Consider the following 25,006-nt stretch of genomic DNA (forward strand, 5'->3'; position numbering starts at 1 on the left):
CTTTAGAGTAAGAAGTGCAAGGGACTTTACAGATTGTCTAGTACTGCCCCTCCCCTGCCCCCTCCTCCCTTCAATACATTAGCATGGTTGGGGGCGGGACGAGAAAGGATACATAGCCTCTTTGGGCATGCATGCAGTGGGATTGGAGACAGGGACAGTGTATAAACTGAGGGTGTGGAGGGAGAATCGGGTCTAGTCCCAGTACAGCCAGAACTCTTTTAGGAAGCAAAACCCAGTAACTTCTACATTTTTTTTTTTTAGGCATAGGTCCTTCAAGGTGGGTTCCAAGAAGATTTCTGCTAAAAAGCCTGCCTCCCTTCCCTCTCTTTCCAAGCACTAGGCTCTTATTCTACCAAATCAGAAAGTGGAGGATACTGTGCTATGCTAATGACGTGCAGGGGTTGGGGAGGGGCAAGAACTATGCCTTGCTACCGCATCCAAAAAAAAAAATTGAGGATTTTCTTTAGGGAAGAGATCCTCGTTTCCCTCTTCCCTCCTCTCTGTTCCTGCCACCCTCCTCTCCCCCACCCCCACCCCGCCCCCCACACTTCCCAGGCTGGGACACTTTCCTGGCAGGCTGATGGGTTTCCAAACATTTCGTCAGCATCTCCTCCTGACCTTGGGCTTTGCAGGGAAAGCAATGCATAGGCCAGCCGGATCCTGGCGGACCAAACGGTGGCCGACCCGGAGGAGATTTGAAAGGGGAGCAGATCGAAGTCCTGAGTGGAGCTGAGGTATGCTGGAAATCCCCACTTCGGTGGAGAGGCTGGTGGTTTTTAAAAACGCCTTTCCCAGCCTTATATGGTCACAGGAAGTGGGCGGGGACCGGCCTGCTCCGGGGAGGGCGAGATCATAAGACAGTAGTGCTGATGAAGTGGAAGAGCTGGTTTCAGTTCGCCGTAGTGCATGTGTGTGCGGCTGGAGGGTGTCCCTGGGCTGTGCTGTGGAGGTTTGGGTTGTGCAATCCTTTCTGAGCGCCAGAGCAGAAGTCCTCCTCTGCTGTTGCATGCTCCCCCCGCCCCCCCCCCCGCCTCTTTTTTTTTTTTTTCAAGCTGTGAGCTCAACCGATGAGTCAGAGCCATGCAATCCTGACACTGCATCGCAGGGCTGGGGGTGACACAGAGGGAGAGAGCGAGGGAGAAAACACGGGCTCTGTGAGAACCAGGTACTCAGAGCAGGACTTAGCCCTTCCTTGCACGGCGAACCCGGGGGTGACGACGGGACGACGGGGATTTGCAAGCAAACTTCTCTCTCCCTCCCTCCCAGGACCCGGGGACAGAGGGCCCATCAGTCAGGAAGGAGGGGGTGGGCAGCGAGCGTCGGTTTGTTTTTAAATTTGGGGAGGTGCGTGCAAGCCGCTGGTGGTTCCCCGGGAGATCGAAATCAATCCACTGCAGCAGGAAAGGAAGCCTAGACCGGAGCCTGCCGGCCCGCTCCTGGTCTTCGGGGCAGGCGCGGGGTAAGTGTGACACCTCCCGGGCCCCTGCAGGGTCCCAGAGGCCTGGCCGCCGCCACCGCCGCCGCCGAGCACTGCTAGCCCCAGCCCCTGCGGGTCGGGATCGGCTGCATGCAAGCAGTGGCTGCTACGAGGATGGTGTGGCCGGGGCTGATCCGGCTGCAGACGTGCAGCCGGGGCCTGGAGCTGGTGGGCGTCCAACCTCTGAGTGGTGATGGCTCTGGGAGATTTCGGTGCCCGATAACTTTTGTGGGTCGCGGTGCGTGTGAGTGTGAGTGTGTGTGTGTGTGTGTGTATGTATGTGCGCGCGCGCGTGTGTTTCCCCTCGCCCCCTCCCCCCTCCCTCTGCTGCGTGTGCGTGCAAACGGACTGTTTGTGCAGCTACGCAGCTCAGTCCCTCTTGTCTCCACCAGCCGGGGCGCGGCCACCAGCGGAAAATCCTTCCGACTGGGGGCACTCGGCGCCCGCGGCTTTCGGGCTGCTCCTTTTAGCCTCAGTGGAACGCGATGGCCTGGGCAGCTACACTGGCCCTTTGAGAGGGAGGGAGAGTCGGTGGCTACGGGAGGGAGTGACGCTTGCGAGTTGCAGTGGTTTGGCCTTTGGCGGGCTTGGGACGGGACGGGACGGTTGCTCCGGAGTTGGGAAGGGAGGGTGAATGATGCGAGAAACCCATTTCCTCGCCGGCATTTTACTCCCTGAGTCTCTGGGAGCAGGGCCATACCCTGGTGGGAATGAGGGCAAGCGGATGGAGAGGCAGAGGCTGCAAGGACTCTAGGCAGGCGGGCTTAGAGCCGCCCCCGGCACACGGACTCTGCTGGCGCACCTCAGACCTGTCATCCAGACCCCCCCCCCAACTCCCACGCACCCCTCTCCCCTGCCTCCACGATAAAAGGCTAGGCCAGTCCTATCGGGAGGCTGTCGGCTCTGGGTTTAGTAGCCTAGAGGCCCACGAGGAGCTTAGTTTGGGGATTGTTTTTCTTTCTTTTTTGATATTTGAGGAAGAAGCTGGAACTAAGGTTGCATGCTGCCCAGAATTGCCTTCTGCACCTTCTGGGATCTGCATCTCTAGGATCCTTCTGTGCAGCCAGTTTCTGTAGCCCACCGTGGAGTCTCTCCGCTTCCCCAGTAACCCCAAGTTCTGCCGGCACCAACCCTGCTTTCTGAACATTCTTCCTCTCCTCACCCCACTTGGTGAACAGGATACTATGAGCGTGCAGGATGTAAGGTATAGGGAGACCTGTTGCAGCTTTGGGGGTGGTTTCCAAAAGGCTGGTCTGCTGGAGGCGCCTCAAGATTCCACTAGGCTGCAAGCAATCACAATTATACGTGAGACTCCACTTTAAGCATTGCCTGGTCAAAGGAAAAATTATTTCCCCTTATAACTTTGTGACTTCCTGGTTCTCGTTCTAAATTGGCCTTGCTCAGTGGACTTCAACTGAAGAGGTTGGGGTGACAGCAGTCTGGGATGGAGGCCCCAGTCTGGCAATGAAGATCTACATCTGTCCTAGAAGTTGCTGCAGCTGGGGGGGGAGGAGGGGGCCGGATAGAGGGCTAATCCCAGGGAACAAGGCTTCCACAAAAGTCTCTGTGCCTCGCACAAAAGGGAATGCATTTTGCACAAGAGTAACATTCATGTTCCCGGGTTCCCCTCCTGTGTCTTCATGAGCCCTAGCTGGAAGACTACAGCTGAATCTGTACTGCCTTTGGTTGGTTACTTTGGGTCCTTTCCTATGAGGGGAAATGGACTTATTAGAAATAGGAAAAGAAAGCATTGGAGCCAGGAAGGCCTCTGGGCTGGGTAGGTAGGGGCAATAAGTAGATTAGCCCAAACAAGTCTAATTATTAACCATCTTACCCTGGTAGCCTCCAGAGGTGGTAAAAGGTGGCCCTTCAGAAGTGGTAGTCCAGATGTAGGTCACAATAATAAGAGCTAGTGTTTACATAGCACTTAAAGGTTTGCAATGTACTTTACAAATATTATCCTCATAATAACCCTGGGAGGTAAGAGACTTATCTTGATTTTACAGATGAAGAAACTGAAGTAGATGAGATTAAGTGACTTGTCCAGGGTCACACAGCTATTTGAGACTATATTTAAATTCAGGTCCAGCTCTATCCACCATGCCAATTAATTAGTTTCCTTCATCTCCCATGTGGTCTGATATGGTACTGAATGAGGAGAAAGGAAGGTTTAGATTTCCCCTGCTAAACATCTTAAGATAAAAAGATTGAGCAATTCCAGGTTCATTTTTTGCCTTCTTCCATGAGCAATGAAGAAAAGATAAGTAAAAAATTAAATTACAATGATAGATTGTTAGCCCAATTGAATGTTAACATGTTGGGGCTATGTTACATTTCCTAGTATGATTAGGTTGTAAATAATAATCTTGGCTTTTAGGACCCCAATCTTCCCTCTTTCTTGGAATCAGAGGTTTCCCCCCAAACCCCTGGAGGAGTTGACCACTTGACATTCTCTGAGCTCCACAAGTCTCACAAAGGGCAAATGCAGAATGCTGCCTCCCTCCGACATCTATTGGCCTTGCATACCATAACCCCCTTACTTCCAGAGCTAGGGGAGAGGGGGCTTTCTGAGTTGCTTTACTGGAACACAGTAGGAGGCAATTTAACTTTTAAACACAGGATTTAAAAATAACTCCAGCATTTGGTGCTGTGGGCTGCTTCTTTTAATAAATGGAGGGGAAAAGACAACATGCTTCATGCAGATTAAGGAGAAGCCTCTGGACTCAGGCATGGGTTGCTAGTGAAAGATGCAGCTCATTGGGACTGGCTAGGTAAGTATGCTTTGAGATCTCTTTCAGGCAGGGCACAGAGAAGCTCCCTTGGACCAAGGATCTAGTTCAAGGACTTTCTGTCTTAATTTCCAGGCTACCCCCAAGCTCATTTAGAGAGGCAGATGAATAGGCAGAATTTCTGGCCATGGGGACCTTCAAGGCTTTAGGACAAAAAGCGTTAGCCCTGAGCCAAGCAAGTCCCTAGATAGCTTCTAGATTCTGTGGGGTAGGACTATTAAAGATTCGGGCTTTCCCTTCCCCCTTCTCAGAACCACATAGTCATACAATGTTAAGTTGAAAGAGATCCTAGAGATAATAGTCTAACCATCTCATTTTTTCAGATGAGCAAACTGAGGCCCACAAAAGCTTACAAGTCATACAGTCAGTCAGTGTAGATCTAGTAATAGGACTTGGGTTTTCCCATCTTTAAATGCCTTTTTTTCCCCCCACTCCACCAATGTGACCTCCCCTACAAATGAAATGTGATGATCAGTGCTCCAGAGCAAATGAAAATATACCTATATCCTAGAAGGATCTTCTCACGTTTGAATTTAGTCAAGCCGAACGACTCCGTTTCTGGAACTTGCCCTTTCCCTTCATTCCCTGAAAGACACTCCTTTAAGACTTAGCTGGGGGGGGGGGGGGCAGCTAGGTGGTTCAGTGGGTAAAGCACCGGCCCTGGATTCAGTAGTACCTGAGTTCAAATCTGGCCTCAGACACTTGACACTTATTAGCTGTGTGACTCTGGGCAAGTCACTTAATCCTCATTGCCCCACTAAAAAAAAAACCCCAAAAAGACTTAGCTCAGGAGCAGCCCCTTCCAATGGAGCCTTTCCTGATCTCTCTGCCAGAAAGAATTTATCTCTAATAATATCTCCTTCCTAGGTTCTAGGTTCTTCCTAGGTTCTTAGGTCAGAGCATTTTTCTTTGTATTTTTCCTGTATATTTATCACATTTGACTTTTCATTGGACTTACTTGTGTACTCTTATCTCCTGCATGTTGCTATAAGCTGTTTGTTTAGATAAGTATGATGCTATGGAATGGGTACTGGTTTGGAATTAAGAGGAGAAATCCCACTTTTGATATTTACTATCTATGAGACCATAATCAAGTCACTTATACAATCTGTAGGATGAAATGGTTGGCATATGGTCACTGGTGTTCTTTCCAGTTCTATGATTATATTATTATAAATTCCTTTGAGGGTAGGGTAAGAGTCATTTGTGTTCTGGGCACCTAGCAACTAACACATAATTTACACAGCAGGTACTTAATAAGTGCTTGAATTGTGGTTATATCCCAGGGAAATGGGGATAAACCCAGTTTAGCTTTTTTTCAGAGGTAAACCAATTAACTCCTCAAACTGAGTGGATAGACTTTCAGTTACATGTTATTTAAGGCCATACTGACCTAATCAGACATTTGTCAGCTTGTTGGAAACAACAAGGAAGGACTTATATAGAGGGCAGAAATATGGCCAGTATTTATATAGTGCTTTAAGGTTTGTAAAGTGGTTTATGATCATAACCCTGTGAGGTAGGGGGCTATTATTATCCCATTTTACAAATGAGAAAAATGAAACTGAGAGGTTAAATGACTTGAGTGCCTTACAAGATAGCTTGTGTCTGAGTCAGGATTTGAACTTAGGTCTTCTGCCTCCTAAATCCAGCATTCGAATCAGCTGTACAGCTTTGATGCCTACAGATGCAAGTATCCATGGAAGAATGTGACATTTATGTGAGCAAAAGATCAAAATATGGGGCAGTGAATTAAGATAAAGCTGCTGTGAATAGGGTGATGGGTGGGAGTTGAAAAGTAAAAAGAACTTCTAGAAAGCCAGATACCATTCTGTGCCTTTTCCATATCCAAAGCCCATATCTTATAACTAGAGGTCTCAAGACCCAGGAAAGGGGTGGGGGGGAGGAAGTGGGGGGAAGGTCTGGGAGAAAGAGAGTTGGGAGTGAGGTTCAGGAGTTAGAATATATTCCATTTAAAAATTTGTAGGCTAGATTTTGTGAGCAGGTCATTGATCATGGAATTTCAGAATTCGAGGGAACATCAACTGTTATCTACCTGACAAGAGTCAGCCCACCCTTTGCCTGAAGGCTGGAGGAACCTACCACCTTCCGAGAAAGACCATTTTACCCTAATCTAATCTCTGTCTTAAAATTGCTTCTTTGCAACTCACCCATCTTTCTTTGCCCAGGTCAAATCCCTGCTTTACCCCACCAACCCTTTAAAAGAGCTATTGACTCTCAACCCGTACGATTTGGGGGGGGGGGCGGGGAGCAGGGCAATGAGAGTTAAGTAACTTGCCTAGGGTCACACAGCTAGTAAGTGTCAAGTGTCTGAGGCTGGATTTGAACTCACATCCTCCTGAATCCAGGGCTGGTGCTTTATCCACTGCGACTCCTAGCTGCCCCAACCCCTATGCTTTTTAGGGTTACACATCTCTAGTTCCTTCAACCAAATCTCCTAGGACTTGGAATTAAGGCTGTGATCATCATGTAAAGATTGTTGTTTCCTGAATGTGGTCCAGCACTAGTGGTCCAGTTTCCAGGGAGCGATAAACATTTCTATAGTTTTTACTATGTGCCAGGAACTTCCCTCATTTATTCCTCACAACCACCTTCAAAGGTAGATGTGTTATTATCTCCACTTTACAGATGAGGAAATCAAGGCTAACAGAGGGGAAGTGACATGCCTGGGATCCCAGTAAGTGTTTGAGTTTGGATTTGAACTCTGGGGGCAGCTAGGTGGTGAAGTGGATAAAGCACCGGCCCTGGATTCAGGAGGACCCGAGTTCAAATTTGACCTCGGATACTTGACACTTAATAGCTGTGTGACCCTGGGCAAATCACTTAACCCTCATTGCCTCACACAAAACATTATGCCTTGGATTTGAACTCTGGTCTTCCTGACTCCAGGCCCAACAATCTATCCCTTATACCCTTGACTGTCTAGGGAAGACAAAGGCCTTGCCTACCTCAGAGCTGGATTTGATCCAGCTTGAAGATAGCTGACTCTTGATCGTAGATTTAGGGCTGGAAGGGATTCTTAGATGCCATTGAGTCCAACATCTTCATTTTACAGATGATGAAATTGAGAGCCAAAGAAGCAAGTGACTTGACCAAAATACTTAAGTTTTAAATACCAAAGCCGAGAGTCCAAAACAAATGCTCTTTCCACTATGCCTTACAGTTCCTGCCTTAATGAGCCTACCTCCGGTCTCCTGGTGGGAGCTGTCTGAAGCAACAGCAAAGGGGCCATTGAGCGGGGTGACATTGTTATAAATGTCTCTCTTGGTGATATAGGCAGGGCTGGATTTAGAGACAGACCCAAGCTCCCCAGGGGTATTGGGGCTTCTTGGGAGAGGGTCTCTGAAAACTTGCCCAACACCTTTTGTTTGGGGTACATTAGGACCTTGGTGACAGTGAACTGAATGGGTTGTTGTGTATTAAATTCTAGCCAGTGGGGGTGGGATATGGCAACGAACATCTTGGAATCATAAACTCTTATTAAAATCATCTGCATCTGAGGTGACCGGCAGCTGGAGAAGGTGAACTTCTTGTGTACAGAACTTTCTGTACAGATGAACTTTGAATATTAAAGTCAATACTCAACAAAGAAGTATCATGTGCTAGGTTAAGGGGGATGAAGACAAAAGGGAGACAATGTCTGCCCTCAGAAAGCTTATATTCTGAATGGGGGAAGAAGAGTACATCAAGTAGACAGATAAATATTATTACAATTCCAATGTTATTTACAAGGCAATGCAGAACAATTCCTCAAGGAAAACAGTTTGCTGCTTATGGGGTCAAAAAAGGCTTTTACTATGGGGAGGAATTTAAGTTAGGAATTCTGAAAAGTGGAGGGGAAGTTGTAGAAGGGAATTATCGATTATTCAACACCTACTATGTGCCAGGCACTGTGCTAAGCACTTTACAAATATTTCATTTGATGAGATGAGAGGTAGAAATGAAAAGAGGATGCTTTCCAGACATAGAGGGTCCCACCTGTTCAGGCACAGAGGTAAGAGGAAGGCTGTGTATGGAGAACTGCTACTGGGTCAACTTTGACTGGAACAGGGAGTGAAAGGGGTGGGGGTGGGGGATATGAAATAAAAGGGAAGTAGGAGCCTGATTGTGGTAGACATGAAATATCAAGACTTGGAGAGTTTGTATTTGTCCTAAAAACAATAAGTAGCTCTGACAATTTTTTGAATAGGGGTGTGATTTGGTCAGATCTGAGTTTAAAAAATATCAGTTTGGCATCTGTTAGAGCAGCTAGGTGGCGAAGTGGATGAAGCATCAGCCCTGGAGTCAAGAGGACCTGAGTTCAAATCCAGCCTCCAACCATTAGGAGCTGTGGGACCCCAGGCAAGTCACTTAATCCTAATTGCCTCCCCACCAATTTTTTTTTCTGGGCATCTCTCTGGATTGGAGGGAGCAGAGAAATCTTCCTGACAGTAGCTTTGGCTTTTAGAGCCAGTGACTGTAACACACATTTCCTTACACCCCACCCCTTTTTGCTTCGATACCTTAATAGCAAATGACTTCTAGCAAAGCTCTACTGGGCTCTCCCTCATCTAAAACCTTTGCTATGCAGGGACAACTTTGCATAGTGCTTGGGAGTGGTCCTGGAGGCCACAGACCTAGTTTCAGATTCCACACCTCTGACATTTACTAATTGTTCCTCTATGGGCAGCAAGTGTCTGAGCCTCAGTTTTCTTATTTGTAAAATGGGTATAATACCTTTAATAATACGTGTCATAGTGGAAAGAGAGTTGACCTCAGAATCAGGAAAACCTAACCTTGGTTCAGGCCCCACCTCTGACACAACTTTGTGTCCCTGGACAGGGTAACTAACCTTGGGCAAGTCACAGCTTCTCAGTACTTATCTAAGACTATAAATGGCAGAAAAAGTGTTACTCTGTTTTGTTAGCTGCTCACTGAGAGCCCCCCACACTGAGGAAATCACAGGTCCAGTCCAAAAAAATAAACCCAACAATCACAGAAAGCGTCTGCCTCCTATGGTTGTTGTGAGCCTTAAATAAGCTAATATTTGTAAAGTGCCATTTGGATGTCATTTATCATCATTATTAACCTCTGGGCATGGATGGTAGGACCTGTGTCCTCAAATGCTAGATGTGGCTTCTAGAGGCAGTTCCGCAGATTAAAAGGAGTATTTTTGTCTTCTCTCCGCTAATTATTTCCTATTTATTCTATATATGTTCAGTCATTTCAGTTGTGTCAGATGACTCTTTGTGACCCCATTTGGGATTTTCTTGGCAAAGATACTGGAGTGGTTTGCCATTTCCTTCTCCAACTCATTTTGCAAATGAGGTAACTGAGGCAAACAGGGTCAAGTGATTTGCCCAGGATCACACAGTGTCTGAGGCTGAATCTGAACTCGGGTCTTCCAGACTCCAGGCCCGGCACTCTATCCACTGAGCCACCTGGCTGTCCCTATCCTGTATATAGCTTGTTTGTACATATTTTCCCCCTCCCATTAAATTATAAGCTCCCTGAGCACAGGGGACTGTGTTTTGCCTCTTTTTGAATTCCCAGTAATTAGCACTGTACCTGGCACATAATAAACATTTAATAATAAATGTTTAATGATTGATTGAATGGGTTTTTTTTTAGCACTTTTGTCTTCCTCTGACTTTGTAATATTCCCTGGGCCTAATAGCTGCATCTGTGAACCTGAAATGACCTTTCTACCAACTTCCACCTCATCTAACTCTTGACTCTGCTTGCTTCCAGCTTGGAAAGGAAATTCTATCTTTGCTAGGCTCCTCTTGAAGTACTAGAGCCACTGGGGCTGTCTGAGTGATTATTACTGGGTGATTAAAATTAAATGGGTCATTTCCAACCTCCCTGGATTCTTGCCCCAGGAAAACCCTGTTCCTGCAAATCTTCTGTGTTTGAAAGTAAAGCCCAGTAGGCCTAGAGCTGACCCTTGTCCAACCACTAGGAAATGTAAGCTAGTTGAAGGTAAGAACTGTTTCTCTCTGGCTTTGTATTCCCAGCACCCTTTAAGAGGCTTAATAAATACTCATCAAATAATTGATTTTCTGGAGAAAAAATCATTTGGGTATCTTGGCCTGTTACCAGGTCTCCATTTTTAGCTGGGGTTTGGAGGGCAAGTGGAGGGTCTTCTCTAGCCCAGTACCATAGGGTTAGTACTAGAAAAATGGGGTAGCCTTTTAGTGACATCAGGTTATGTATGCTGGCCCAGATCCCAGAACACACCCAAGCTTTGCGTTCAGCTAGCGAAGTGTCATTTGGGAGGGTCATTCAGGATGTTTAGGTTGATAAACCCTCCAATTCTTCCCTCTTTTGACTCCACCTACGGCCATTGAACTCTGGAGGATGAACTCTGAGCAGGTTTGATGGGGGAGTGAAGGCCGGGGCTGAAGCTTCACAGTGCTTCAAGCTTTCTCTTTTACAAACAAAAAATGAGGGAAGCTACATTACATAAGAAAGTTACCACAGTTTGGAAGCCAGCTGGTTTGGGTTTTTTTCCCCTGGGCTTCTTTCTGCCCATTGGCATGTGATTGGGTGGCTTTGTGTGTGCCCAGCCTTGGCTAGGCTTGTAGGAATGATTTCCAAGGGGGGAGAACAAGAGGGCACAGAAGAGTTTTGCAGTTTCCCAGTAACTGGTTAAAAAACTTCTCCCCAAATATGTCTTGCAGTTAGTCAGTAGGCCCGTCTTCCTGGAACATTGCAGGCAGCTCTGGGCCTGGCTAAGGTGCTCTCTGTCCTGTTCTCCTTTCCCCTTTGGCCTCAGGGACTTTGGTGATCACATTTTTTCCAGGCTGTTTCTCTGTTCCTTTCAGCTTTGGCTGGAGTTTGGGGCCAGAATTGAGGTCGGGGGAGGGGAGTGGCATCCGTCCAGACCTTGGCTCCTAGGGGAAGCACAGGCCCATATTAAGCCAAAATGGGGTTTTCCCTGGATGCTGCTCTTCCCCCTTCCAAGATATGGTGGAAAATAAGATCTCTGGAGAGGAAAATAAACAATTACAATTGGCTTTCCTTCAAGCCAAGTCAACAAACATTTATTAAGTACCTAAAATGTGCCAGGGACTGTGCACTCACATTCTAATGAGGGACACAATATGCAAACCATTAAGTTCATACAAGCTGTATACTAGATAAATTGTAGATAGTCAACTGAGAGAAGGCATTAGCATTAAGGAGAATTGGGAAAGGCTTTTTGTAGCGGGTAGGATTTTAGCTGGGACTTGAAGAGAAAGCTAATGAAGCACTGGTGTGCTAGAGCTGATTGTTAAATAATTTGTCAGTGTGACCATTTACACCCTAGAAAAAGACAAATACTACACATTACGTCTTGATTTATTGTTTTTGTTGGTTGTTCTGACTTGAGAAAGCCATGGGAAAATGGTAATAATGCAGTTAAAACTTAAAAGTGTGTCATGCATACTTTTTTTTTCATAGAGCCTATTGTTAAACATTTACCAGCACCCACCCTGTTATGAAACCATGAGGGAGAGAATTCCAAGGCTGATAGGGATGCCATCTACTTGGGGAAACCTTTCCTGATCCCCTTAGTTTTTTTGTTTTGTTTTGTTTTGGTTTTTTTGGGCGGGGCAATGAGAGTTAAGTTACTTGCCCAGGGTCACACAGCTGGTGTCAAGTGTCTGAGACTGGATGTGAACTCAGGTCCTTCTGAATTCAGGGCCAGTGCTTTATCCACTGCGCCACCTAGCTGCCCTGGATCCCCTTAGTTTTAATTGTCATTGCTCCCTGTCATCAAATGATCTTCCATTTTCTTATTGGTTAAAATGTTATATATCCTCCACCCTTTTTTCCATAGCCTTTAAGTTTTTCTAGGAACACTTGAGGACAATCACCCTGTAACTTTTCTTATTTCTGCATTGTGAGTTCATTTGTATGGGGGGGTCCCAGTGTGGAAACCCCCTCCGCGGATGGCATCAAGTCTCCCACATAGTAGGTACTTACTACAATCTTGTCGAATCTAATTGAATTTCAATCTCCTGCTGTATCCAACTTTGTTCTAAAAACCTGACCTAGTCGTCATCAGCTGCCCCCGTTGAGGGAAAGGGCTCAGCTGCTCCAATCTGGGCTAGAGTGTTTTCAACCTTTTGCAACAAAACTTTGCAATCCTGCTCATGAGTCCACACCCATACCTCACCCCTTGAGGAATCAATTTCCCTGCAGCTCCTGCCAACCTTTTGGGAGTCCTAACCCTCTCTGCTGGTGCAAGGCTTCCAGTTGGGCTCATACTCCCCCCAGGCCCTTAGATCCAATTATATAATGTGATGATGTCAGAGCTGCGGGGACTTTTAAAAAGTCCTGTGGTCCACCCCGCTTCTTTTAGAAATGAGGAAGTCAAGGCTCAGAAAGCGACTCACCCCTAGCCACTTTGGTTAATGAGTGGCAGAACTGGGGCCCTATGGGAATGGAAGAGGCCCCTGAGGGTGAAGCAACTGCCTTGCACCCCCAGTTCCTAAAAGGGTAACTAACATTGGAGTGATTTGGTGGGAAGTCCCCTTCTTCCCATATGACAGGGGCCAAGGGGAATCTGTCTGGAAGCCCTGGCTACTGGGTGTATGGTCATATCATAACTGGGCTTTTAAATTTTTATACGTTTATTTGTGTTTGTTAGTGGTGAGAAAGGAGGCCCCACAACTCAGTGAAAGCAGAAGTACCACTGTTCCATCTTCCACCCCGAGAGCTGCCTTGCAATGCTGGGGACCTCGGAGGGGGAAGGGGAGGAGGGGGGTGGGGAGGGCCTTTTACTCTGTTTCAGGCCTCTCCTTCTGTCCCAGTGGTAATTCCCTGCACAGTTGAAAATAAACGTCCCACTCTGTTGCTAGCAACTGCCTTTCCCTGTTGGCTCCCGACAGAAGAGGTGCCAAAAATAACCAGCTGTGCTCTTATAATTAGCAGGACATTAAGCACTAACACCACCACACTTTGGGGAGAGGGGAGCTCCCAGGGCCTCCTGAGTGGAAACAGGCTCCCAGCAGGCCTCTGTCTCACCCAGTGCCCAGAGCCTGAGAGCTTGTCCTCAAAGCCTCACATCTTAATGCCCGGTGCTTTTTCATCTTTCTTCCAGCAATGATTTCTTTCGTTGAAAAGATGTTTTTTTTTTTTCCTTGCCACTCCTCCCTGAACTCTGCTCTGTAGTCATATGGGCTCTGATCCCCACCCCACTCATCTGGGGACTGGGCAGCTGAGGAAAGTTGGGGAATCACTTTTCCTTTCTGCCTTTTCTTTCCTTCTGCAGAGTTTCCATGGTCTTATTTCTGAAATATTTCTCAGGCTATGAAATCTTTCCTTGGCAGAACTGTGAAATTCATCCATTCCTTTATTCATTCAACAATCATTTGAGGGGGGCAGCTAGGTGGCGCAGTGGATTGAGCACTGGCCCTGGATTCAGGAGTACCTGAGTTCAAATCTGGCCTTAGACACTTGACACTTACTAGCTGTGTAACCATGGGCAAGTCACTTAACCCCCATTGTCCCGCAAAAGAAACAAAAAAAAAAGAAACAAAAAACCCCAATCATTTGAGTTTCTCTCCCTTCTCCACTTGCAACGATAAAAAGGAATAAGACATAGCCTCCCCCCTTAAGGAGTAGGGGGCAATCTGTATGCATGCTGGGTCGCTGTCTGTCTCTGTCTCTGTCTCTGTCTCTCTCTGTCTCTGTCTCTGTCTCTCTCTCCTTTGTTTAATTCCTGGCTCTGCATCTTATTACCTGGGTGGCCTTCCTTGATTTCCTCACTAAATGCAGTCACTGGATGATTTTGTAAGGTCCTCTACAGCTCTAAAAATCTATATTCTGACACAAAACAGTGTTTACTAGTGCATGCAAAATATTATTGGAAATTTAGAGGAGAGAGTTCATTTTTGACTGGGGGAGGTCAGAGATCCCATCATGGAAAAGGACATTTGGGCTGGGCTTTGGAGAATGGGTAGTATTTCAAAAGGCACAGTAGTAGGGAAAGGACATTTGGGGCAGTTTGAACAAAGGTAAAGTTTTCTGGGGACACCCTCCCTGTTTCCCTTTCAGGACTTTTCATTTCCCCCCAGGTCCTTATACTGTCCTCTGGTTGCCCAGGGGCCCCAACACACTGCACTTTGTTTTGGATCAATTTCCCATTTCCTCCCCTTCCCCCCTTCCCCTTTTCCCCGCCTTCCCCCCTTTCCCCTTTCCCCCTTCCCCCTTCCCCCCTTCCTCCTTTCTTCCCTCCTCCCTCCCCTCCCCTTCCCTTCTCCCTCCCCCCACTCTCCTCTCCCTCCCTCCTCTCCCCTCCCCTTCCCTCATCCCCCCTCCCTCCTCTCACTTCCCCCCCTTCCCTTCCTCCTCCCTTTCCCCTTCTTTGGGGGAGGGGGCTCCTTCCCCATCTCAGGTTCAAAAGATACTCAGGAACAATAATGTGTCAGTGATGGATAATAAGATTCATGTGTTACCTTTCCTAAACATCTTTGAAGTGGTAGGGATAATACTTTGCCCCCAAGAATCTTTAACAGTGGAATTACTATAATCCATGGCAGGCCTAAAGTCAGCATCTTTCAAAATCCTATTATTTAATCAATTGCATTAATACAGGATCTGAGGCTAGCACTGCTCTGGTTTGTAGGCCCAAGTTGCTGGTAATTGTTCAGGGCCATAGGGTGCTAGTGAGGTGACTCTACTGAGGAGGGCCATAATCAGTGATCGCTATGATATCATTCATTTGTTGGGGGCTGTGGAGAAAGGAACAAGCATTTATTAAGCACCTACTGTGTGTAGGCTCTGTTCAAAGCCCTTTACATATATTATTTCATTTGATCCTCACCTCTGCTAGAGAGTTTGGACCATGGCAGAGCATGCAACTCTGGTCCTAAAATGTCCTTCTCCTTTGTGTTGGGAGAAGCTCTAGAGCCCTGGGGCCCAGCTGTCTGGCCTGGCTGATGCTGGGGGAGCCTTATTAGCATGTATTCCAGGTTTGGATTATTTGTGAAGACCCGTTGCCAAAGGCCTCTGGGTGTATTTCAGGAACATTAAAGAATAAATCAACATTGCAGAAAGGCGTCCCTGCAGCCCTGTCTCAGAAATGAAAGAAACTCAAAGAATTTTTGTTCACTTGTGCAGAGAGTGGCTCCAGCTCTGTTCTTCACCCTCTCACCTGGTAGATAGGGATGAACCCCCAAAGTGGGCAATCTTCAGTAGCCACACTGTAGCCCCTCACCTAGAAGGCTTTCCTTGGGAGTGAGGGCAAATGAAGCTCTCTACATACATGGCCAGCTGGGGCCAGTTCCCTGGTCTGCACTATTTTAGGGAAGTAGGTTACTGCTGCTGTTCTAGCCCCTCACCTAAAAACAGGTCACCCTTTAGGCCACAGGGCAAAGGGTAATGAGTTTAAAGTCCTGCCACCTTCCTTCCCATATTTCCTGCTCCTCCCCCAGGACTTTTTCTCCAGGTGTGTCAGTCTGCCATCGAATCTCTCTAAGGCTGATGGATAGAGCAGTGAGCTGAACATTCTGGGACTGGGGCTGGGGTCGCACTGGGGTTGCTCTAGCGCCCATTCTCACCCTGGTACAACAGACCTTTCCTGCCAACCTTCTAAGTTGTCTTTGGCTGGAAAATTATTTCACCCCATCTTTTTGTGGGTTCTGCTGCTCCAGGAATTGTCTTATGGCATTATTTGAAGGTATTTGGAGGGGTCTTGGGAAGAGCTCAGGCAAGTCACTGCCTTTCCTCCTCCATCTTGGCTTCTCGAACTGAACATTCTGGACCTATAGTTTGGCTTCCAGTTCTACTAGTTGTTATTAGGTAGCTAGACTCCAACTTCTGTGACTCAGTTTCCTCAGCTGCACAAATAGGCTCATGGTAGAATTCTTTGAACTCTTTGGAAGAAAGGTATCCTAGAGAGCCTGAATATAGTTGTTTTAATCAATCAGCAGGCATTTATTAAGCATTTACAATGTGACAGACTCTGTTCTAAGCTCTGAGGATGGAAAGAAAGGCAAAAACAGCAAAGTTCCATGGGATGGATTTGGGGAGGCATGGGATGGGATGGGGTGGAGGGGTCTGTGAACTTGGATGAGAAAAAAAATTGACATTTTCCCTTGTAATTCCACATACTTTAATTTTGCACATTAAAAAATTCTGAGAAGGGATGTGAGTTTCACCAGACTGTCAAAGGGGGCTCGTGACATACAAAAAAGCTGATCCATGTTCATTCCAGTGGAAGAGACAATATGTAAATAATTAGGTATATGTAAGATACATAATGGGTAGATACAAGGTAACATTAGAGGGTAAGGAACTAGCAGCTTTCAAGTTTGGGAAAGACCTCTTGAAAGTAGAATCTGAGCTGAATTTTGGAGAAAGCCAGGGAAACTTAAGAGAGAGAGAGAGGTGAAGAGAGAACATTGTAAGCATGCAGGACAGCCCTTGAGCTGGGAAATTAAATGGTCGTCAGGATCTGGATAGGATTTACTACTGACTCAAAGATTAGAGAGTATCCTACTGAATCCTAGTTTTGCACGAAGGGGAAGTGGAACTGAATGGCAGGGATTAAAGGAAAGTATACTGAGAGTCACTTTGGATATATCACTTGTTCTTCTTAGGGCCTCTGTCTCCTCATGTGTAAAATTAGTTGTTCAGTTGTGTCCGACCTTTTATAATTCTATTTGGGGTTTCTTGGAAAAGATACTGGTGCCATTTGCTTCTTCATCTTATTTTCCAAATGAGGAAACTGAGGCAATTAGGGTTAAGTGACTTGCCTAGGGTCACATGGCTAGAAAGTGTCTGAGGCCAGATTTGAACTCAGGAAGATGAGCACTCTATCCACTCACTGCACCACCTAGCTGCCCCACATTGAGGTGGATGGATAGTTATCACCAAGGTCCTTACCAAGCTTCATGATGCTGTTATCCTAAGCAGCATCAAGATTTTTTTCTGTATGTGAGAGACTCAGAAAGATGCTCTGCTCAGCAAGAGGGGAAAGTCATATGCTTGTTCTAAATAAAACGGATTCTTAACCCTTTTTGTGTCATAAGCCTTTTTGCCAGTCTAGTGAAGCCTATGGACCCTTTCTCAGAAAAAAAAAATGATTTGAAATTGATAAAATAAAATATACAGGATTACAAAGGAAATCAATTAAATTGAAATAGTTGTTGAAATGTGTTTTTTTTAATGCAAAGCATCCTACCAAAACTAAGTTTGATATTGTTTCAACTCACCTCCAGACAGAGGTGCTTAAACTTTTTAGTATCATGGCCTTCTTTGGGAGTCTGTTGAAGTCAATCCATCCTTTCACAGAATAATATTTTTAAATGCATAAAATAAAATACATAGGATGCCTAGCTAGCATTTATAGGATTACAAAAGAAACTAATTATATTGAAATAAAATTATCCAAAAAAAATTGAAGTTCTTAGATCTTGGGTTAAGAACCTCTTCTTTTTTTTTAATTAATTTTTTAAATAAAAAATCTACCTTCCCTTTCATGCTCCACCCCACTCTGCAATTGAGATAGAAAAACAAAATCCTTGTTATAAACATGTATAGTCAAGCAAATTAATTTCTCCTAGTGTCCATGTCTAAAAATAATATGTCTCATTTGGTACTCTGAGTTCATGTTCTCTCTACTAGGAGGTAGGCAGCATATTTAAGCACAAGTCCTCTGAAACTGTGATTGCTCATTCCATTGATCAAAATTCCCAGGTCTTCCTAAATTTGTCTTTACAATATTGTCACTATATAAACCTTTCTTCCAATTCTGGTCACCTGACTGCCTATGTTCATACAAGTCTTCTCAGGCTTCTTTGAAACCATACCCTTTATCGTCTCTTATAGTACCATAGTTATTCCATCATATTTATATACCATGATTTATTCAGCCATTCCCCCAGTCGATGGGCATCCCCGCCTCAGTTTCCAGTTTTTTGCTATTACAAAAAGAGCTGGTTTAAATATTTTTGTGCATCCTTAGAATTTGTTTTGCTTCAGAATACTCTTCCCTTAGCCTAATATTTTGACCATGTTTTAATATTTCTTGTTGTCTTGTGGAGTCATTAACTGTTATTTGGTCCTTCTAATTTCCAGGAGTTTGTTGCTCTGGGTAAAGTTTTGTACCTCTTACGCCAAACTGTTAAATTCCCTTTCCAGTTCTTTCTTCCATAGCTCTCATTTCTTTTCCAACTTTTTCCTCTTGCACTCTTATTTCATTCATTTAAAAATATTGTTTAGGAGCAGCTAGGTGGCGCAGTGGATAGAGCAGCGGTCCTGGATTCAGGAGGACCTGAGTTCAATTCTGGCCTCAGACACTTGACACTTACTAGCTGTGTGACCCTGGGCAAGTCGCTTAACCCCAATTCACACACACACACACACACACACACACACACACACACACACACACATTGTTTAACCCTATTTAAAAACTTGCTTGATATCTTTCAAGTTCTACTTGAATTTGTGCCCAAGCTATATTTTTCTTTGAGGCTTTGCCTGCCAAAACATCTATTTTAGAGTCATTCTCTTCTTTTGGGATTGTGTCCTAAGCATATCAGTGACTATGATAGCTTTTCATGGTGTGATCCTTTTTTTCATTTGTTCATTTTTCCATTCTACTGCCTGACTTTGGACTTTATATTAAAGCCATACTCTGCATGGTTCTGTAGGGAATGCCTGGGTTGCACTGCTTTCTTGAACTATTGATAGTTGAGTTAGTCCAAGATCTCAGAGTTAACTTGAGCTGGGGAACCAGGAAAGCTTTCTGTGCTCCTAAAAGTGTTTGATCCCAGGGCAAAGTATAATTTCTACCCCCTTGGTCTGAGTTCTTTTAAGTTCCTGACATGAGTTTGGATCTGAGCAATACACCTGCAGGCTTTCCCCGATTGAATTTCCATAGACTGCTATTGGAGTCAGCCACTGTCAGCCAGCTCTGCAAACTCTCATTTTAGTCTAGGGCTTCCCTCCTGATTATTCCTTGTTCATTCCAGGGGTGAGCTGCTTATTTCTTGGAACTTACTCCTTGCTTGGTATACAATCTAGGGCCAGGTCCCCTTCTTTTTAGATACTCTGGGTTTAACATTAAAGATGGCAAATCTAGGACAGCTAGGTAGTACAGTGGATAGAGCACTGGCCCTGGATTCAGGAGGACCTGAGTTCAAATCCAGCCTCAGACACTTAACAATTAATAGCTGTGTGACCCTGGGCAAGTCACTTCACCCCAGTTGCCTCACAAAAAAAAAAATGACAAATCTTTTCTTTTGCCCTTTTGCTGGATTTGGAACCCTTTTTTTTTTTTTTTTTGCTTTGGTGCACAGGCTTTCCTGAACTGGGTGGACTTCTGTTTCCCATTGTCCATAGACCTCTCTGTTTCCCTATGCTGACTGGGGCTGCGAAAATGATTCACTATTTTTCTTCTTGAATTTCCTGATCAGGACTTAGTCTGGGGCATTTTTTAAAGATCCGTTTAGATGTGTTAGAGGTGTGTGGGTGTGGGTGAGTTACACGGTACTTCCTGTTCTGCCATCTTGGCTCTGCCTTAAGAACCTTTTCTAAAAGAAAGCAATTAGTAAAAGAATGAAAGAGATAGGGGTGGCTGGGGGGGTTGGAGAAGGGGGGGGAGAATGTAAGCTTTTTGAGGACAGAGACTGTTTCCATTCTGCTTTTGTTCCTCCATTTACACCTTGCACATAGTAGGCATTCAAGGAATGTTTGCTGAATTATGTCATTTGCTTGTTTGGTAGAAGGTGTATGAGCCATTTACCTTGAAGAACTAGGTCAACTAAATGACCTATAACCACTCATAGCCCTTTGACTTCAGAGCTATGTATGTGGCTATCCACCTTCTCTTCCTTACTTGCCACACCATAGTGAGGTAGACAGTAGGATCACACCCATTTCCCAGGTAGAGGCAAGCAGGGCTCCAGAGCAGGAAGTCCTGAGCAGACAAGGGATGCCCACAATCATGGAGTGAGTGGGTAGTAGAGCTGGTGCTGCTACTTGGAACTCTAGTGCTAAGTGACACCTCACCCTGACCTTCCCATGTTATCTTGCTCCATCTTTCTTAAGTATAGCACAGGGATAAACTCTAACTGGATTGGCTTTTAAGAAAGTGGGTAAGTACATCCTGGTGTTGCTGTGAATGACGTTTGGAGGGGAGAAGTCTAAACCTGTTTCATGTGTTACCTAAGTCCAGATAAATTGAATGACTGTTGAGTATCTGGTCAGCCTGGTATAGTGCAGGCAGGGGTGTGTGGGAGCCTGCACATACTTGCTTGTGGGAGCATTTCCACCTAAGAAATCAGTAAATATTTGTTACAAACCAGGGTTTGATTTATTGATTCTCTAGACTTAAGAAAGTGTTAATAATGCTGATTAAATTTAAAAGTGTGTGTTTTGGGTCCTTTTTTTTTCTAGATTGCTGGTTAAGTATTTTTTACCAGCATACCCCTGAGTGCCAGGTATACAGGACAGGATTTTCACATTAGCTCAGCCACTCACTAACCTGTGACACTTTATCTCTCTAGGCCTCTATTTCCTCTCATCTGTAAAGCAAGGACTTTGGATGAGATGACCTCGAAGGTCTCTTTTAGTACTAAAGTTTTATGTCCTTTGTTTTAATGTCCCTTCAATCTCTATGATTCAGTGACCCAGGAAGTCTGGTCTTCCTCTCAGTCCCACTCTTGATTTGCGCTAGGCTTTTGTGAAGCTTATTCTCTGTCTGTGGTTGGATTTCCCCCATCTTTAAAGGGAGTGTGTTAGTATCTGTTCCTTTACTTACCTAACAAGGATGTCACAAGAATAAGAATGCCTGAAAAGTACTTTGAGATTCTTGGAGGATCACTTAGCTTCTCTTAGCTTCAGTTTCCTCATCTGTGAAATGGGGATAATAACAGCACTCACCACCCAGGTTGGTTGTAAGGATCAAATGAGTTTTTTGTAAAGTGCTTTAAAAACCTGGAAGTGCTATTATAAGTGAGGGTTATTATTTTTTTTCACAAGTTAAAAATGTTTTAGATGGTTATTATTATTGAGAGAGTTAGGTTTCCCAGTGGTTAGAGTGCTGGACTGACAGAGAGACAGGAGGACCTGTGGGTATGACCCTCAGCAAGTCACCTAACCTCTTAGCCTCAGTTTCCTCATCTGTAAAGTGGAGCTAATAATGGCAACCCTTCCAGAGTTGTTGTGAGGATCAAATGAGATAACATACATAAAGTGTTTTACAAATATTAGAGTACCATATAAATGTTAGTTATTGCGCTAGCTGTTATTGGAGAAAGTATCTCATAGAATAATAGGATCCTATCATTTAGTCCATCCCCCTATTTTAGAGAGGAAGGAACTGAAGCCAAGAAAGGTTAAATGTTTTGCTCAAGACAGTAAATGGAAGAGATGGGATTTGAACCCAAATCCTTTGACTCCAAAGCCCAAGCTTTCCCCCACTATACTATACTATCCTTTTTCCACCTTGAATTTATATGATGTTTTATTCTTTTGCATTTTTGCATTCTTTTTTTTTTTTTAGTGAGGCAATTGGGGTTAAGTGACTTGTCCAGGGTCACACAGCTAGTGAGTGTCAAGTGTCTGAGGCCGGATTTGAACCCAGGTACTCCTGACTCCAGGGCCAGTATTCTATCCACTGCACCATCTAGCTGCCCCACATTTTTGCATTCTTTAAGCATTTTCACTTAAATCATCTCATTTTGAAGTAGGTATTCTGATCTTTATTAGTTTCCTTTTCTTGAAAAGTTCTAAGAATATGTGTTGGTTCAGGATGGTTGAAGATCTATTTTGCTTTGATTCAGGGGAATGAATTCTGAAGTTTTTTTTTCTTATCCCCAGGAAGACCTGAGTTCAAACCCAGCCTCAGATGCTTGTTAGTTCCATGACCCTGGGCAAGTCAACTAATTTCTATCTGCCTCAGTTTCCTCATCTGTAAAAACGGGGATGGTAATAATACCCACCTTCCCTCACAGAGTTGTTTTGAGGATCAAATAATTTAATGTTTGTAAAGCATTTAACATAGGACCTGGCAGTTAAGCACTTAATAAATCATTCCCTCCTCTATGATGACCCACAAAGCCATGCAGGCTTAAGAAGGAGGAGGTTGAGAACTAGCTACCATCCTAATAGCATTGGATATTGGGTATGAGGCAGGAAGAAGTCTCTTCTCAATTTCTGAGACAACTTCATGAATGACTCTTTCCTTTGGTACTACTGTCTCTGACAGGCTTTTATGCTAGAATTTACCAGACCAAATGGTCCACAGATCTGAATCTCTATGGCATGTCTTGCATTCTTGACCTTGGGAGGGATGGGCATACTGCATTCCTGGAGCTAAAGAATTGATTTCCAGTGAGGGTAGACCGAGAGAGAGATGGGTAAAATGGATTGGTTATTACTGGTTCCTTTGGAATCTTCACTTTATGGGTTGCCCCAAGGTTGTGTGAGGAAGGATGGGCTTCTAGGACTCAGGATTTAAACCACTTGCCTGGGGGGGCAGCTAGGTGGCACAGTGGATAAAGCACCAGCCCTGGATTAAGGAGGACCTGAGTTCAAATCTAGCCTCAGACACTTGACACTTACTAGCTGTGTTACCCTGGGAAAGTCACTTAGTCCTCATTTCCCCACCAAAACAAACAAACAAAAATTGCCTCAGTGGTGCCCAGTCCTGTTGGATTTGCCTTCTTGATTTCAGTACCTCTTTCCCCCTCCTTCCTTCCCTCTGTCCCTCTCTTATCCAAGCTTGGCACAAATGGTTCCTCATGGCCTGGAATTAAATTTTTTCTCACTTCTACCTCTTAAAATCCCTACCTGCCTTCAAACTATAGTAAAGTGTAACAGAAGAGTTTTCCTGCTTCCCTCCCCCTGCCACTTACTACCACTCTCTTCCTCTTGAAATTGCTGTGTATGGACATGCTTTTTATGTCGTTCAGTCGTTTTTTAGCCATATCTGGCTCTTCATGACCCCATTTGGGTTTTTTTTTTGGCAAAGATACCAGAGTGGTTTGCCATTTCCTTCTCCATTCTATTTTCTTAGGTGTGTGTGCATTGTTTTAAGCAGAATGTAAGCTCCCTGAGGGAAGGAATTGCTTTTACTTCTTTATCCCAAGGGCCTGGCACACTTGTACATACTTGTGGCTTAATGAATATTTCTTGAATTGAATTAAAGTAGTAGTAGTAGCAGCAGCAGCAGCAGTAGCAGCAGCAGCAGCAGCAACAGTAGCAGCAGCAGCAGTAGCAGCAGCAGCAGCAGCAGCAGCAGTAGCAGTAGTAGTAGTAGTAGCAGCAGCAGTAGCAGTAGTAGTAGCAGCAGCAGTAGCAGTAGTAGTAGCAGTAGTAGTGATAGGTAGTATTCCTATAGCACTTGAAAGTTTTGCAAAGTGCTTAGCAAATATTACTTCATTTGATCCTTACAACAACTCAGTGAGGTGGGTGCTAGCTATTATCCCCATTTTTCAGATGAGGCAACCAAGGCAGGAAGGGGCTAAATGACTTGTCCAGATTCATGGAGCTACTGTTCTGAGGCAGGATGTGAGTCTTGGGTCTGCTGTTTTTTCAGCCCTACCTCATTCTCTGGCCATATTTTCCCTAACCCCATTCAGCCCTCAACTCTATTCCATTGGTAGGCATAGTGAAAAAGTCTCTGGATTTGGAGTTAGGAGACCTGAATATTCTAGCTGTGGATTTGCCACTAACAAAACCAACTGTGTGACCTGGGGCAGATCTTTTCCCTGTAAAATGAGGGGGTTAGACTTGCTATTTAAGCTCCTTTCTAGCTCGGATATTTCATAGTGTTAATGCTATTTCTTTTGCCTAACTCCAAGCTTGGACCAGCTTGGACTCTGTTTGCAGTATGGTGGGAAAGATTGAGGCCATACTTCTCCCTACCTTCTCTCCTGTTTCCTGAGTGAGATACTGTTTACTATTGCTGAAGCCAGGGCTTCAGCAACAGTAACAGCAGGCTTTTCCTAGGTTGCTACAGTTGCAGTGTTATGGTTCTCCTCGCCCCCCCCCCAGAGCACCTCTGCACCAACACCCACTACATGCTTTGCTGGCTTCCTGGGGCCTTCCTTCACAACTTCCCTCTGTCTGGAAGGAAAACTTGTGCCTCTGCCAGCTAGGGGGTTGGCTTATTTCTCCTGGGGTTTTAGCCTTGTGAGTTAACACCCACATGGGAAAGCAGCAACACAACCCCCCATGATAGTTAGCTTACTGGAGAAGGGGAGAGACCAACTGAGGAGGAACAGAGGGAAAGAATGTGATTGTGTTCCCTTTATCCAGGAAGGGAGCATCTGCTCTGAACTGGGGAGCAAAAATGGTTTTTTAAAACTTTTAATTTTATTTCAGTTTATGTCTCGCCTTAAGGGTAGGAGCTGTGATTTCTTTCTATCTCCCGGTGTTGGACACATCGTACGTGCTTGGTAAATGCTGAATGAATGAATGACCTTTCTCCTGCCACCCCTTAGATTAAGGTCCAATGATTTGAGGAGTGCGATATCTTGACTTGCAAGTGAATTGGATTTCAGTGAGACAGGGCTATGAAAAGTCATCAGCCTTCCTCTCTTCTAGAGTCATTCAAGTCCAGTGGTAATACAGATCAGGATGACTAGCAACTGGCCCTATGCAGTGGGAGACCTTGGCTTTTTTAAGCTGAGGTTTACCCTAGGTCTCAGTTGGTCTGAGGTAACACCCATTCAGTGATTAAAGTCTAGGTAAGAATTGAGGCAAAAGATGGCCTAGTTTGCTTTCTCAGAAG

General features: G+C 45.1%; 1 protein-coding gene across 3 annotated transcripts in view; it reads left to right on the forward strand.

Annotated features, from left to right (window-relative positions):
• MIDEAS (mitotic deacetylase associated SANT domain protein) overlaps positions 1-25,006 on the forward strand; it is a 133,273-nt gene that overhangs the window by 54,036 nt on the left and 54,231 nt on the right. Inside the window, exon 1 of one of the 3 annotated variants that reach the window (XM_043985416.1) lies at positions 1,090-1,459. The exons of 1 other annotated variant lie outside the window; for it this stretch is intronic. The gene's annotated coding sequence lies outside the window, so the exon portion shown is untranslated. Of the gene's footprint in view, positions 1-1,089; positions 1,460-25,006 lie in introns of those variants that run through there. One more of the 3 variants, XM_043985420.1, reaches the window with a different exon arrangement.

The sequence above is a fragment of the Dromiciops gliroides genome, chromosome 2 (genome assembly GCF_019393635.1).
Source record: "Dromiciops gliroides isolate mDroGli1 chromosome 2, mDroGli1.pri, whole genome shotgun sequence".
NCBI classification, from domain to species: domain Eukaryota; kingdom Metazoa; phylum Chordata; class Mammalia; order Microbiotheria; family Microbiotheriidae; genus Dromiciops; species Dromiciops gliroides.